The sequence below is a fragment of the Eumetopias jubatus genome, unplaced genomic scaffold (assembly GCF_037043125.1).
Source record: "Eumetopias jubatus isolate StellerSeaLion01/CBP00866 unplaced genomic scaffold, mEumJub1_p1.0 scaffold_16, whole genome shotgun sequence".
NCBI classification, from domain to species: domain Eukaryota; kingdom Metazoa; phylum Chordata; class Mammalia; order Carnivora; family Otariidae; genus Eumetopias; species Eumetopias jubatus.
In genome coordinates, this window is record NW_028274822.1 from 61,836,203 (window position 1) to 61,851,236 (window position 15,034).

General features: G+C 43.2%; 1 protein-coding gene and 1 pseudogene across 1 annotated transcript in view; both read left to right on the plus strand.

The window, feature by feature from the left end:
- GNAL (G protein subunit alpha L) overlaps positions 1–15,034 on the plus strand; it is a 139,872-nt gene that overhangs the window by 21,999 nt on the left and 102,839 nt on the right. The window lies entirely within an intron of this gene.
- LOC114198072 (dnaJ homolog subfamily A member 1 pseudogene) lies at positions 9,811–10,548 on the plus strand (annotated as a pseudogene).

Below are 15,034 nucleotides of genomic sequence, written 5' to 3' on the forward strand. Positions count from 1 at the left end.
CTGCCCCATGGGGCTCCCACGCGGCGCCCATAGGTGAGACCTAGGGGGGCGGGAGGGGGCGCTTACCTGGACACCCAGCAGCGTTCTGGAATTGGAGTTAAACCAGCAGTAGGTCCCATCCCCTCACCTGTATGTTCTCGTTCTTCTCTTCTGGGAATATTTTTTCTGTGCTAAAGAAATCCAAGCACATTGTGTGCACATGTGATTCTGCACATGCCTGGTCAGGTCACACACCCGTTCATTCTGCAAAACTGCTCCTGTCACCTCTGTCCCGGAGAAAGCACACCACCTGCTCACTGCCACCTGATTCTAGTTTTGTCCTACCTGTCATCGGTTCTCCAAATATTAAAATTCTTTTGAGACCAAACTTTCCCCATCACTGCCCCGCTTCTGACAGCTTGGTGACTTCCACCGTCCTTGGGATAAAGAATAAAATCCTTAACAGAACCCACAGCTCATCAGTGTGTGAGTCCCTCACTCCTTGAGACACCTGACATGTCATCAGCACTCAATAAATACTTGCAGAGATCAGTGATAAACTCCATACAAACAAAATCCAAATAAATATCAGGCAGGTGAGAAGGTAAGGAGCTGACAGAGAATTAGCAGTGAAGAAGTGGTTCTTATTTCTCCCTGACTGATCTGTGCCACGCTGTGGGAAGGTTTGCACTGCAAGACTTTTCAAGACATTCATGCTCCCAACTCACCAGGAAAGAGTGAAGCATCAGGGTTGGGGGTGGGGGGTGTCTCATGTTCTTGGACAGACACAACTGTCTTTCCAGAGGCTCAGTGGTTTCTTGGTGGAGTTGAGGGGGTAAGCAAGAGCAGTAACCTTTTCTTTATGCAAAAGGTTCAAATCACACAGACTGGATTAGGTTAAAACCTTCATCTCTGGAGCTCGGAGGGCCGAAAGCATGGTGATGTGGCCTCAATGAACTGCTCTCAGGCTCCAGCCAGCTCTGAGGAACGGGCGGTGGCTTGATTATTTGCATGTATAGTAAAAACATGATCAACTAGATTCAAAGGAATCAAACTTTTCTTTATATACTTTTTATAGTATATACTGTACTTTATATACTGTTCTATATTCAGCTTTTAAAGGAAGGGGGGGATGACAAATAAATGACCACATTCCTAGCATACAATCAACATGGGATCAATAAAGATTTTGTCACTCTCCTACTCTATTGTAGGAATTGTGCCTGGGGTTGGGTGTGTGTTTTTGTAAGTATAGGATGTATTTTTAGTTTCTGTTCCAATATACCCGATCGAATAACATCAGCAGCCAGGAAAGTCACATTCTTCATCTCACTATACTTCACCACTAATCCTGCAGTAATCATTCCCAGCTTGGGATTGGCAAGAAGATGGATATCCAGAGGTCCTTGAGACATCAAGATCTTGGAACTAGAGTGTGGGAACTCTCATGGAAACCTGAGGCCTGGTGTCAAGAGCCTTCTCCCACACTGACCGTGACTGCATATTTATGACATTAAGCAATATTGTTGATTATTTTACATCGGGCTCATTCTACTCTTCTGTCTACTTTTGCATATCTTTGAAAATTTCCACAATAAAACCTTTTTTTAAAAAGTCTCCTGCGGGAGCCTGGGTGGCTCAGTTGGTTAACCATCTGCCTTCGGCTCAGGTCATGATCCCAGGGTCCTGGGATCGAGCCCCACATCAGGTGCTCTGCTCAGCAGGGAGCCTGCTTCTCCCTCTGCCCCTCATCTCGCTCATGTCTCTCTCTCTCTCTCTCTCTCAAATAAATAAAATCTTTTAAAAAATAAAAGAAATTTTAAAAAATTAAAAAAATAAATAAGTCTCCTGCATACAAGCATTTCATTGTCATATGAAAGAAAACAACAGTGGAGAATGTAAAATTTTGATCATTTGTTTTGGTTTCTATAAGATCCTATAAAATCAAGGAAACATAAGTTACTTTAAGAACACTTTATTTGGTTAAGCAGGAATGCAAAGTAATGTTTCAGAAATATAGTCAATGAAGATTTAAATATCTCCTTTTATTCTTAATTGGAGGGGGAGAATTCTACTCTGCCAGGAAAATTCATCTGTAGTAGTAAACTCTTTTTCCTCTGTGGATTATAGACTTTAAAAAGATGCTAATCGTGTTCATGGAAAATCTATGTCGATAAATATATTGCTTCAGATTTTTAGTATCATAGGATCATCACTTAAGATACAGTAAACCGAAACGATTGTGAAACATGAATAAAACTGAAAGGGCTGAGCGTCAGGTGTTTTCTGTCCATTTGGTGCTGACAAGCACAGCACAGAACAAAACTAGACACAGCCAGGTACAGATCCTCACGGGCATCGTGGGGACCGTGGGGATGTCATGGGCTAGCCAAGGATCCTAACCACTCCATGGCACTGGCTTTGCGTTCCCAGGGGAACACCATTGTCCCTTAGTGGAGGCCCTGGAGACTTTCTTTCATTCTCTCAGTAAACATCACAGATCTGACAAGCATTGTAGGAAAGAGCCTTTGGAGGGGCTTATTCTAGTAGAGAGACCAGGTTTTCACAGAATCACAGCAATGAGGGAGGGAGTTAAATAATGGAATATATGTTAAGAAAAAAAAAAAAGAAGAAGATAGCAGGAGGGGAAGAATGAAGGGGGGGAAATCGGAGGGGGAGACGAACCAGGAGAGATGATGGACTCTGAAAAACAAACTGAGGGTTCTAGAGGGGAGGGGGGTGGGGAGATGGGTTAGCTTGGTGATGGGTATTAAAGAGGGCACGTTCTGCATGGAGCACCGGGTGTTATGCACAAACAATGAATCATGGAACACTACATCCAAAACTAATGACGTAATGTATGGTGATTAACATTACAATAAAAAATTAAAAAAAAAAAAACCCAGTGGGATTTCCATGAGATGAGTCACTGCAGGACCAGGGTCCCCTTCGGGCAGGAGACACTGGCAGGGGCCTAGGGTTGGGAGAGGATTTGCGTAGATGCACAGAGATGCTGTTGGGAACCTTTCCAGACATAGGGAGGGGAAAGCGCTGGGCCAATGAGAGGGTCTCCGACACTGAGAGTATTAGCAAGCGGCGCCGGTAAGGGAGTCAGACGAACTGAAGAGGTGGTTCCAAGGGACGGATAATTTCAGTAATTTCAGTCGTCCATTGGTCTCTTTAAAAGGACACAAATTAGGGCGCCTGGGTGGCTCAGTTGGTTAAGTGACTGCCTTTGCTCAGGTCATGATCCCAAGGTCCTGGGATCCTATGGGGCTCCCTGCTCAGTGGGGAGCCTGCTTCTCCCTTGGCCTGCCGCTCCCCCTGCTTGTGCACTGGCTCGCTCTCTCTGTCTCTCAAAAATAAATAAAATCTTTTTTAAAAAAAGGAATACAAATTAATTGTAAAAAGTGCAGAGAATGTGGAAGGGCAGAAGCAAAAGCGAAAACCTCCCCTTCCCCTGGGCCAACAGTGTGCCTCCAGAACTATTATGTTTTCTTTCCACGGGTGGGATGAGATTGCTTTATTAAAGATACTTGTGAGCAGTTTTATTTCTAATGTGGAGTCATTGATTTTATTTTTAACTAATTTGAAAGTTAAATAATGATAAAGGTAATCTCCTGAATGAGGAATTGAAAAAGCACCAGGCACCCTTGACAATGCCTTTGTATAGCATTTGTCCTAAAAGATTTGCACCAGGATTCTGCAACCCCTATTTGCAAAAGGCCCTGGGGGGCGCGGGGGGCAGGCCCTTGTTGGAGAGGAGATTTTGCCCTGCTGTTTGGAAGCTGCTGGTGGTCACATCCTCCTTCAGCGCATGAAAAGCATCCTTCATAGTTTTCCCACATCAACTGCAGGGTGGACGTTTCCCAGATGTACTAAAAAAGATAGACAGTTTGAATGGGGACTGTAGATTAGCTAATAGGACTGTAGTGATGTTTGTGGTTCAATGAGAGAATCTCGTTCTTAGGAAATACGCATTGACAAGGACAGAATGTCTGCATCTTACTCTCAGTTCTGGAAAAAGCATCTGCATATGAAGTATGAAAACATAGAGTGTATGATAAAGCAAATGCAGCAACATGCTAACAAGGAAGGCTCTGGGTGAAGGGTATGCAGAAAAATTTTATGCTATTACAACGTTTTTTAAGTTCAAAATCAAAACTTGAAAAACATACATGTAGCCAAATATTTATATGGTGCCTACGAAATTAGCTTGTACGTTGTCTTAATCATCTTTGTAGAATAGCTTGCTTCTTTGCAATAATGACCTGCAAAGGCTTCACATTCGATATATTGTCTTCCAGTCAATTCTAAGGATCTTGAGCACTTTTCCATTCTCCCTCGCCCCGACCCCCCAAGTTCTTGCAAGTTTTTCTGAATGTTTCTCCCTTCCACTCTTCCTCGTAATGTGTACTGTCTTCGCCGCCCTGGCTGGGCCTCTAGTTCTGTGTATATTGAACCCCCCACTTGCCCCTTCCCTCATCTTTCCAGTGTGGGGATTAGTCTTCCTTCTGAAAGCATGTCAGATCACAGCACGGGGACACCTGCCTAACATAGCAGTGGACTCTCAAATCCAGGTGGCTGTGCTTCCCAAACCATGGGCCTGGCACAGAGACACATCCGCTCAGAGGAAGGACCCCGTTCGGGTCAGGATCCTGACAGAAAACAACTGTCCCATTCAAACCACATTATTTAAGGGAGCTTGATGAATATATTATTTATAAAAGTTTGCAGAGGGCTCGGGAAACCAAGAAGGGATAGCGTGGCATCCCAGAGCTGGCAACAGCAGGGGGCCATCGCCAGCCCAGGCCTGAGGGGCAGGAGGCCACAGCAGTTCTTGGAGCCGATCGAAGGGCCTCTGGCCAGGAACTGTGGCTTTCAGTGAAGAAGAAAGTCACAGCCAGACCACAGCCGGACAGGGAGACAGCGGTGGGAAGCACTCTGACCTCACCCCCAACCTTCCGTCCACTCTGCACCCTAGGCAGCTGGGTGCAGGGAGCCCAGATGAGGCGGTCTGCAGGGGCCAGCCTTCTGGGCCCAAGAGCGTGGGTCTGTGAAACCAAGAGAACACCCCGCATGGGATCCTTTCTGCTGCACATAAAGTAGTGGACTTGGGGACTAACGGGCCTGCCAGGACCTCAGCACTGAAGGGACACAGGCCTGACTTACATTTCTTATTTGAAACTTCCCACAGACCCAGTCTGCCACTATTGGAGACAGCTCTTTCCAGGCCAGATGGGTGTGTGGTGTGAGTCCCATGTGGAACCGCTGAGGACCCGTTTGATGGCAGCAGGACAGCAAGTGATTTTCGGAGACTTGACAACGGCAAAGCTAAAGGAGCTCTAATAATCACAGAGGCTGAGGGTGGTCAGGTGCTCTTAGCTGTCCAACGTTAACACTATATTATTACTGTACTCCATGCCCTTGATGTACCACTAAAGGACATGAACAGAAATATTGCGGCTGTGTCGGTTGTTGACTGAACAAGGACACACAGCCTGGAGAGAACTCTGTGCAAAACTAGATGCCCTAGGGGCACTTGATTCTTAACATGTTTTTGAGCCTTTTGTGGAGCAAAGAATCCCTCTGGTGTTGTTTTAATTGTTTAACTTTTTATTTGGAAGGGGGCGCCTTCCCCTTTTATTCAGGGGGGTGACTGGGTGGCTCAGTCAGATAAGGGTCCAACTCTTGGTTTCGGCCCAGGTAGTGATCTCATGGGTCATGGGATCCGCCCCACATCTGGCTCCACATGCAGTGGGGAGTCTGCTTGTAGATTCTCTGTCTCTGTCCCTCCCCCAACTTGTGTGCATGCAAGTGCACATGTGGGCTTTCTCTCCTTCTCAAATAAATAAATGCATCTTAACCAAAAAAAAAAAAAAGAAGAAGAAGAAGAAGAAGACAAAGAACTCCCAGGTATCTGTCACCCAGATTCACCTGTTGCTAGTATTTGCCTCATATACCTTATCATTTGCATTCTTTCTATGAATCTTTGGTCTAGATATAGATATATGATTTTTTCCTTACTCATTTGAGAGTCAGTTGTCAGCATCACGGCCCTTTACCCCTAAGAGACTTCAGTGTGCACTCATCTTACAGAACCAAGGTGCGGGTAGCAACTTCGGTTAAGTTTAACACTGACACCATCAATACATCCAATTTCCCATCCGTATTCCAGTTTCATCAGTTGAGCCGATTATGTCTTGTATAGATTTTCCCCTTCAGCACGGGATCCAGGCTTGGGTTGGGTTGGGGCAGCATCTGGTTTCCATCTCTCTTTAGTTGCCCTTGACTTGGAACATCTCCACAGTCTTGTCTTTCTTTTTTTTTTTTTTTTTTTCCTTTTATGACATTGCCATTTTTGAAGACTACAGTCCCCCTCCCTCCCTTTTGTTGAAGTTCAGGTTTGCCCGATGTTTCCTCCTGCCTTAGGTTCAGGTTATGCCTCCCTGGCCAGAATACTACCTAGATGACGGATGTCCTTCTCAGGATCTGCATCTGGACGCAGATAATGTCCACCCCTCCTCCTTTGATAGTGTTAATTTTAATCACCCAAATTGTTGTCTAGTTTCTCCACTGACTAGTTATTATGTTTTACTCTGTAACTGATGAGCAGTCTGTGAGGAAACTGTACAGAAATTCTATTCCTCATGAAAATGCTCCTCTGTGGCATGGCTAAGTCAGAAGAACATACAACTCTCGATCTTGGGGTTGTGGGTTCAAGCCCCATGTTCGGTGTAGAGATTACTTAAAAAATAAAATCTCTAAAAAAAAAAAAAATGTTCCCCTAGGGGCACCTGGGTGGCTCAATCAGTTAAGGGTCTGCCTTCGGCTCAGGTCATGATCTCAGGGTCCTGGGATCAAGCCCCAAGTCGGGCTCCCTGCTTCTCCCTCTCCCTCTGCTCCTCCCCTCCACTTGTGCTCTCTCGCTCGCTCTCTCTCTCGTGCTCTCTCTCTCTCGTACTCTCTCTCTCTCAAACAAATAAATAAAATCTGTAAAAAAAAAGTTCCCCTAGATTGAGCCTCCGTTTCTGGATCTTGCCTGACCCAAACTTCGCTATGCTGGTTGCAAATGCTGATTCTCCCATTCCAAGACTCCGTTCACATTCTCTAGCAGCTAGCTAGCAAGAGCCCTCCCTTCTCCCCCATTCATTTATTTATCTCTTTGTTATTGGCACAGACACATAATATTCCTATATTTTTCAGTGGTTTAGAATTCATTTCTGTACCCAAATATTTGGGTGCTCATATCATCCCAGATTTGACTAAATGAGAGCCCCTTCTACCTGGTTCTTGTGTCCCATTGACATACCCCCAACAGTTCTAAAGCACTTCTTACTTTCTGGTGTGACCATGTTCCAGGTTTACCTTGCAGCTACCCTGCCCCTCAGGCTGGTATCATCCATTTCTCTGAGGAGCCCTGGTTCTTTGTGGTGATAAGTTAAGACTAAGACTCAGACCTGGGCAGGAGGTGCGCTCACTGCTGCTGGAGTGTCTTAACTTCTTGGCTTTTTCAGCAGACAAAATGAACAAATACATGCATGTACACTTGACCCTTGAACAACACAAATTTGTACTGCACAAATACACCTAGGTTTTTTTATCACAGTACAGTACCATAAATATATTTTCTCTTCCTTATGATTTTCTTAATAACATTTTCTTTTCTCTAGCTTACTTTATTTTAAGAATATAAAATACATATAACATACAAAATATGTATTTAATCAATTGTTTATGTTAACAGTAAGTCTTCTGGTCAACAGTAGGCTACTAGTAGTTAAGTTTTGGCGTCTTTTTGGTTTTTTAAGATTTTATTTATTTATTTGAGGGGCCAGAGGGAGAGGGAGAAGCGGGCTCTCTGCTGAGCAGGGAGCCCAGTGCAAATCTGAATCCCAGGACCCAGGGATCATGACCTGAGCTGAAGGCAGATGCTTAACCGACTAAGCCACCCAAGCACCCCATAGTTAAGTTTTTGAAGAGTTAAAAGTTATACACAGATTTTCAACTGTGCAGGGGGTCGACACCCCAACCTTGCATTGTTCAAGGTCAACTATATATACATATATATGTACACAGCATACAAATGTACACACATGCATGCCCATACTATCAACATATACATATATATTTTGGAAATCATGGCTTCACAGCGACAACTACAATCCCAGTTCATCCTCACAGGCTTTCCCTTGCCTTCCCTCATTCTGTATTTGTACATCATTCTTCCTCTCTGAAAATCCTGGCTGTCAATAACAACATTAACACATTTCTGTATTTGCTCAATCCTATAATACATCTAAGATGGACTGGGATTTATCTGCAGTCAAAGACCTCTTTTGAATGTCAGTCTTTCATTTATTTATAGTTTAAATCTGTTGAATCATTCCTACTTAATGACAAATGTAAACAAATCATGTAATGGCAAATATAGACAAATATTAGGCTCTATCTCCCTTGTTCTTTGTCAACAGCCCTGCAAGCTTTAGGAAGAGCCATTCCAACTTTTCTGAGAAAGCTACATAGTTCCCACCTGTGGTAAAAAATGTGTCTGTTCCATTTAATTTCATATACAATTTGACTGTTGTCAAAGGAACACTGTTGCTTTAAACTCTGTAACCAAGCCAAATTCTAAAAGAAACCAGTTGCTAAGGCAACTGGGCAAAGAGTTAATTAATTCATCAGTCATTATATGCAGATTAATCTGCCTAACTGAGTTAGAAAGGAGGTGGGCTTGTTTGATTTTTCCTTTTGGAATTAGTGGAAGAAGAATGGTGTGATTTTTTTTCAATCTGGAAGGGCTGGAGAGTTCCTTCTGGAAAAGGCACAGGCTTTGCGATCAGACAGGTGCTCCACCCCTTTCAGGACCCTGTGGGGCCTTCAGGCCAACAGTCTTAATTGCAAAATGTGGATAATAATGTGCATCTTGTAGGCTGCTGTAATGATCAGACGAGATGCTAGATATAAAGCACCTTTCAGTATCTTTTTTAAATTAAGATGAAAGGTGACTAGCAAAGTTAAGCATGCATTTCTCCAGGAAAGGAAATGATATTTTTTTCTTCACTTTTATAATTGACCACACACACCTATGGGTTCCTGCTGTAATCTCTACAGAATTCAGAGAACTTTACCTCATTTACTTGATTGCATGTCTGTCCCTCTCTACTAGACTAGTAAACTGCCTGAGCTGGGGGATAATGCCTAATTAATCCTTGAAATCTCAAGGCTATGGATGCATAGGCATTCAAAAAAATAATGGTGGGGAACTTTCCAGAACACTCGGTGAGTTGCAGAGGAGCCGCGGCTGCCCGAGCTGCGCCCAGCAACGCGCTCCTTCCCACTCCCCCGCACCAGCCTCGGCCCTCTCACCGGCTGTAGAAAATGGTGAAAGAAACCACTTACTATGATGTTTTGGGAGTCAAACCCAATGCCACCCAAGAGGAATTGAAAAAGGCCTACAGGAAACTGGCCTTGAAGTACCGCCCTGATAAGAATCTAAATGAAGGAGAGAAGTTTAAACAGATTTCTCAAGCTTACGAAGTACTCTCTGATGCAAAGAAAAGGGAATTATATGACAAAGGAGGAGAATAGACGATTAAAGAAGGTGGAGCTGGTGGTGGTTTTGGCTCCCCCATGGACATCTGTGATATATTTTTTGGAGGAGGAGGAAGGATGCAGAGAGAAAGGAGAGGTAAAAATGTTGTGCATCAGCTCTCAGTAACCTTAGAAGATTTATATAATGGGGCAACACGAAAACTAGCTCTGCCAAAGAATGTGATTTGCGATAAATGTGAAGGCCGAGGTGGTAAGAAAGGAGCAGTCTAATGTCCCAATTGCCGAGGTACTGGAATGCAAATAAGAATTCATCAGATAGGACCTGGAATGGTTCAACAAATTCAGTCTGTGTGCATGGAGTGCCAGGGCCATGGGGAACGGATCAGTCCCAAAGACAGATGTAAAAGCTGCAATGGGAGGAAGATAGTTCAAGAGAAGAAGATTCTAGAAGTTCATATTGACAAAGGCATGAAGGACGGCCAGAAGATAACATTCCATGGTGAAGGAGACCAAGAACCAGGACTGGAACCAGGAGATATTATCATTGTTTTAGATCAGAAGGACCACGCTGTTTTTACTCGGCGAGAAGACCTCTTCATGTGTATGGACATACAGCTGGTTGAAGCACTGTGTGGCTTTCAAAAGCCAATATCTACTCTTGACAACCAAACCATCGTCATCACCTCTCACCCAGGTCAAATTGTCAAGCATGGAGATATCAAGTGTGTGCTAAATGAAGGCATGCCAATTTATCGTAGACCATATGAGAAGGGTCGCCTAATCAATGAATTTAAGGTAAACTTTCCTGAGAATGGCTTTCTCTCTCCTGATAAACTTTCTTTGCTGGAAAAACTCCTACCTGAGAGGAAGGAAGTAGAAGAGACTGATGAAATGGACCAGGTAGAACTGGTGGACTTTGATCCAAATCAGGAAAGATGGCACCATTACAATGGGGAAGCCTATGAGGATGATGAACATCATCCCAGGGATGGTGTTCAGTGTCAGACCTCTTAATGGGTCCAGTCAATAACACTGCTGGCATTTTATATGCAGTAGTGAATGAGTGAAGGACTATAATCATAGCTCACTACTTGCTATTGTTTTTGTTTTAATATTCAACTATAGTAGTGTTTTAAATGAAGAATGAACTCAAATATAAAAGCTCAAAAAAAAAAATAATGGTGAATGAATGAATGTAAATGTACCACTATAAAGCATCCTTCCAGCCTCCCCGTCCTTCCAGCTCTACATTGCCACCTGCTGGTAAGAATCTATACTTGCAGCAAATGTTTCTAAACGGACTTGAAGTCCCTTAAATCTAATCAAAAAATTCCAAAACAAATATCCTGAAACCACAATGGAGAAAGACTTCTCTCTTCCATCATTGTCATGATGAAGGTTCTACATGTGAATTTTTTTCTTGTTTTTCTTGTGGCAAAATACACATAACATAAAATTTACCATATTCACCATTTTGAAGGGTACAGTTCTGGGACATTAAGTGCATTCCCATTGTTGTGCGCAGCCACTGCCTCCATCCATCTGCAGAATTTTTCATCTTCCCAAACAGAAAATCTGTGCCCATTAAACACTAAGTCCCCATTCCCCCGCCCCAGGCCACCACCATTCTCCTGGCCGTCTCTAGGAATCTGACCACTCGAGGTCCCTCACAGAAGTGGGATCAAACAGTAAATGTCCCTTTTTGACTGGCTTTTTTCACTTAGCATAATGTCTTTAAGGCTTATCCATGTTGCAGCATATTTTTAGAATGTCCTTCCTTTTTATTTCATTTTTTGTTTTTAATTTTTTTAAAAAGAGTGCATGTGAGTGGAGTGGGGGGATGGGGAGAGGCACAGAGGGAGAGGGAGAGGGAGAGAATCCTCAAGCAGGCTCCTCGCTCAGAACAGAGCCCAACATGGGGCTCGATCTCATGACCCTGAGATCATGACCCAAGCCAAAATCAAGAATTGGACACCTAACTGACTGAGCCACCCGGGCACCCCAAATGTCCTTCCTTTTTAAAGCAGAATCCTATTTTATCATACCCATAGACCACATTTTGTTGATCCATTCATCCATCACCTGTGCTTTTTTTTTTTCCATTTCCAACATGTCTCATTGCTTTTATGTTCCCAACTAGCAGCTAGTACTTTGCTCAGCTGAGTGTAGGTAGCCTCTCAACAAATCTGTGTTGACTGTACTATATGTCATTGCTCGTGTTTCTGCCTAGTAGAAAAAAATCAGGAGCTCCTCAAGGACAACATGCTCCTTCATGTAGAGAAGTTAAATGTATATGTGTTTGTTAAATTAATGTTGAATGATAATAATTGCTACATTTATTGAGACCTTGCTATTTGCCAGGCACTGTGACAAAATGAATTGATTCCTATCATTCTCGCCGTCGTCCTCACCCATTTACAGAGAAAGAAACAGAACCACACAGCAGAAGAGGGATTTGAGCCCAGCCATTCTTGCTCAGCAACCCATGCTCTTAACCACTAAGCTACACACACCATAGGAGAGCTTTTACCTTAAGAAAAATTGCCATACTGGGGTGCCTGGGTGGCTCAGTCATTAAGCATCTGCCTTCAGCTCAGGTCATGATCCCAGAGTCCTGGCACGGAGCCCTGCTTCTGGTTCCCTGCTCAGCAGGGAGCCTGCTTCTCCCTCTCCCTCTGCCTGCCTCTCCCCCTGCTTGTGCTCTCTCTCTCTCTCAAATAAATAAGCAAAATCTTTTTTAAAAAATTATGTTGGTGAATATAGTTATCTGAGGAATAGAAAACTCATGGCATCTAGAACTAAGTGCTTAAACTATTTTTTTAATTTTTATTGTTATGTTAATCACCATACATTACATTAGTTTTTGATGTAGTGTTCCATGATTCATTGTTTGTGCATAACACCCAGTGCTCCATGCAGAATGTGCCCTCTTTAATACCCATCACCAGGCTAACCCATCCCCCTACCCTCCTCCCCTCTAGAACCCTCAGTTTGTTTTTCAGAGTCCATCGTCTCTCATGGTTCGTCTCCCCCTCTGACTTACTCCCCTTCATTCTTCCCCTCCTGCTATCTTCTTCTTTTTCTTTTTTCTTAACATATGTTGCATTATTTGTAAAACTATTTTTTTATCATAAAAGATTCCTTAAGATTTAAGTTTTAGGAGTTTGTTCAGGAAACAGACTCCTAACTATAGAGAACAAACGAGGGGGGAGGGGGAGGGGGTAAAACAGGTGCCAGGGACTAAGGAGCACACTTGTCATGATGAGCACCAGATGATGTATGCAAGTGTTGAATCACTATATCGTACACCTGAAACTAGTATAACACTATATGTTAACTAACTGGAATTAAAACAAAACCTTTTAAAAAAGAAAAAAAATATTTAAGCTTTATTCACATTTGGTAGATTTGTTTGCCAGTTTACATTTTATACCTGATGTTTGTTAATTAGTAAAGAAAGAAATATCTTTGAAACTGTTTAGACTATCTTTGCAACTTTACATCAGTATTAAAATCTCTGAATTAAACAACAGGTGTCTGAAAATCTACTGTAGTTCCATATTTTGTTAGGCTATCTGAGGTTGAAGATAGGGATTAAATAGCTAGGGATGCTAATCTTCATGGTTCGAAAGCAACTTTTCTCATCTCCTCTGGTCCTTGAGCCCCTTGATTTCAGTTTGGAAAATGTGTATTGAATGCGACTTTGATGTGTGTTGTTTCTCTTGCAGTATGTTGACAGTCCACAGACTGCCTTTCTGATGTCTCTGTCTCATAACCTGACCCCATTTGGTGGCTTTCACCAATGTTTTGAACTGCAAAACTGTAATAGCTTCATTCTGTTTGCAGATTTCCCATTCTGCTTTATGGGATTTTTGTTGTTGTTTTGTTTTAACTTATTCAGTAGCCTCTCAACTTGTGTTTTTATACTGTAATGAAACTCCTGTCTGTGACACTGAGTTGTGTATTCCAATGAGGATATTTCAGTCCTGCGTTTTTGGACACAGGGCAGAGTCAAAGACGGTTAACATCCCTTTCCTACTGATTCACTGCTTTGGTTTTCCAAGTTGTCAGTTAAAAAAAGACTGCATCACTACCCTTTATGGATGGACCTTCCAAAAGCTACGTAATATTACTTCAACTGTAGAAGGGGGAAAAAGGACAAATCATTTCAATAAATTCTCAAGTATTTGATTGCAGAGTATTATGTACAGAAAAGGTAAATGGAGTAAGTTTCCCGGATTTTCTATAAAAAATGTAAAACGTTTTACCACAGTATTTTTAAAGTGTATGGTAATTAGGTCATGGAGTGAGCTCCAAGGCTAAGAAGGGAAAATAATCTGCACAGGTTATTTCCACCAAGACACTAAGGAAAAAAAGAGAGATGGGGCACCTGGGTGGCTCAGTTGGTTAAGCGTCTTGCCTTCGGCTCAGGTCATGATCCCGGGGTTGAGTCCTGGGATCGAGTCCCCCATTGGGCTCCCTGTTCAGCGGGGAGCCTGCTTCGCCCTCTGCCTGCCACTCCCCCTGCTTGTGTTCACTCAAGCTCTCGCTCTCTCTGTCTCTCGAATAAATAAATACAATCTTAAAGAGAGAGAGAGGAAAAAAACCACAGCAAGTTGTCTAAAGTGGCAGGAAGCCACACAAGGGCTGTGTGCACACCATCCCCTGCCCCCGTGGCCATTCTGGCACCTTTGGGTTTGCAAAACTGGCTGTAGCCTGTAGTTTCTTGGAGCACCGCCCTTGCATTGAATTAGGGACTAATCACCTTTCCTGAACTGTTTTGTTCCTTTTCTTCTAAATCTTTGGATACATCTGTTCTAAAAATCTTAGTCCCGTTTTATCCTTTAGTAACTTTGAAAGTATAAAACGCCACCGTGAGACCAGTTAATACATTTTTAAATAGTGATCTAGGCCTGTCATACACGGAAAGAGGTGCCTTGAATTTTTCATCTCTGTTGTTAATTGAATCTGCGGAGAGCCTCCTTGTAGTGAGAAACAAATGCTGTTCGTCGCCTTGCTGTCGCCGACTTGAGTCCAACTCACCAGAGAACAGGGGCAGTTTTTTCCCAACATGGGCCAACTTTAATCAGAGGGTCTGAAACAAAACCACATTTTAAAATCATGATTCAAGGGGCACCTGGGTGGCTCAGTCATTAAGGGTCTGCCTTCGGCTCAGGTCATGGTCCCAGAGTCCTGAGATCGAGCCCCGTATCTACCGAGCCCTGTATCCATCGAGCCCCGTATCCATCAAGCCCCAAATCGATGGAGCCCCGTATCGATGGAGCCCGGTATAGGGCTCCCTGCTCCTCGGGAAGCCTGCTTCTCCCTCTCCCACTCCCCCTGCTTGTGTTCCCTCTCTTGCTGTCTCTCTCTGTCAAAAAATAAATAAAAACCTTAAAAAAAAATCATGATTCAAAATTCACAAAACTAAGTGTAAACAAAATTTAAATACTTAAACTTCCAAATGCACTAACGCTTGAGACAGCCTGTCTTAAATATC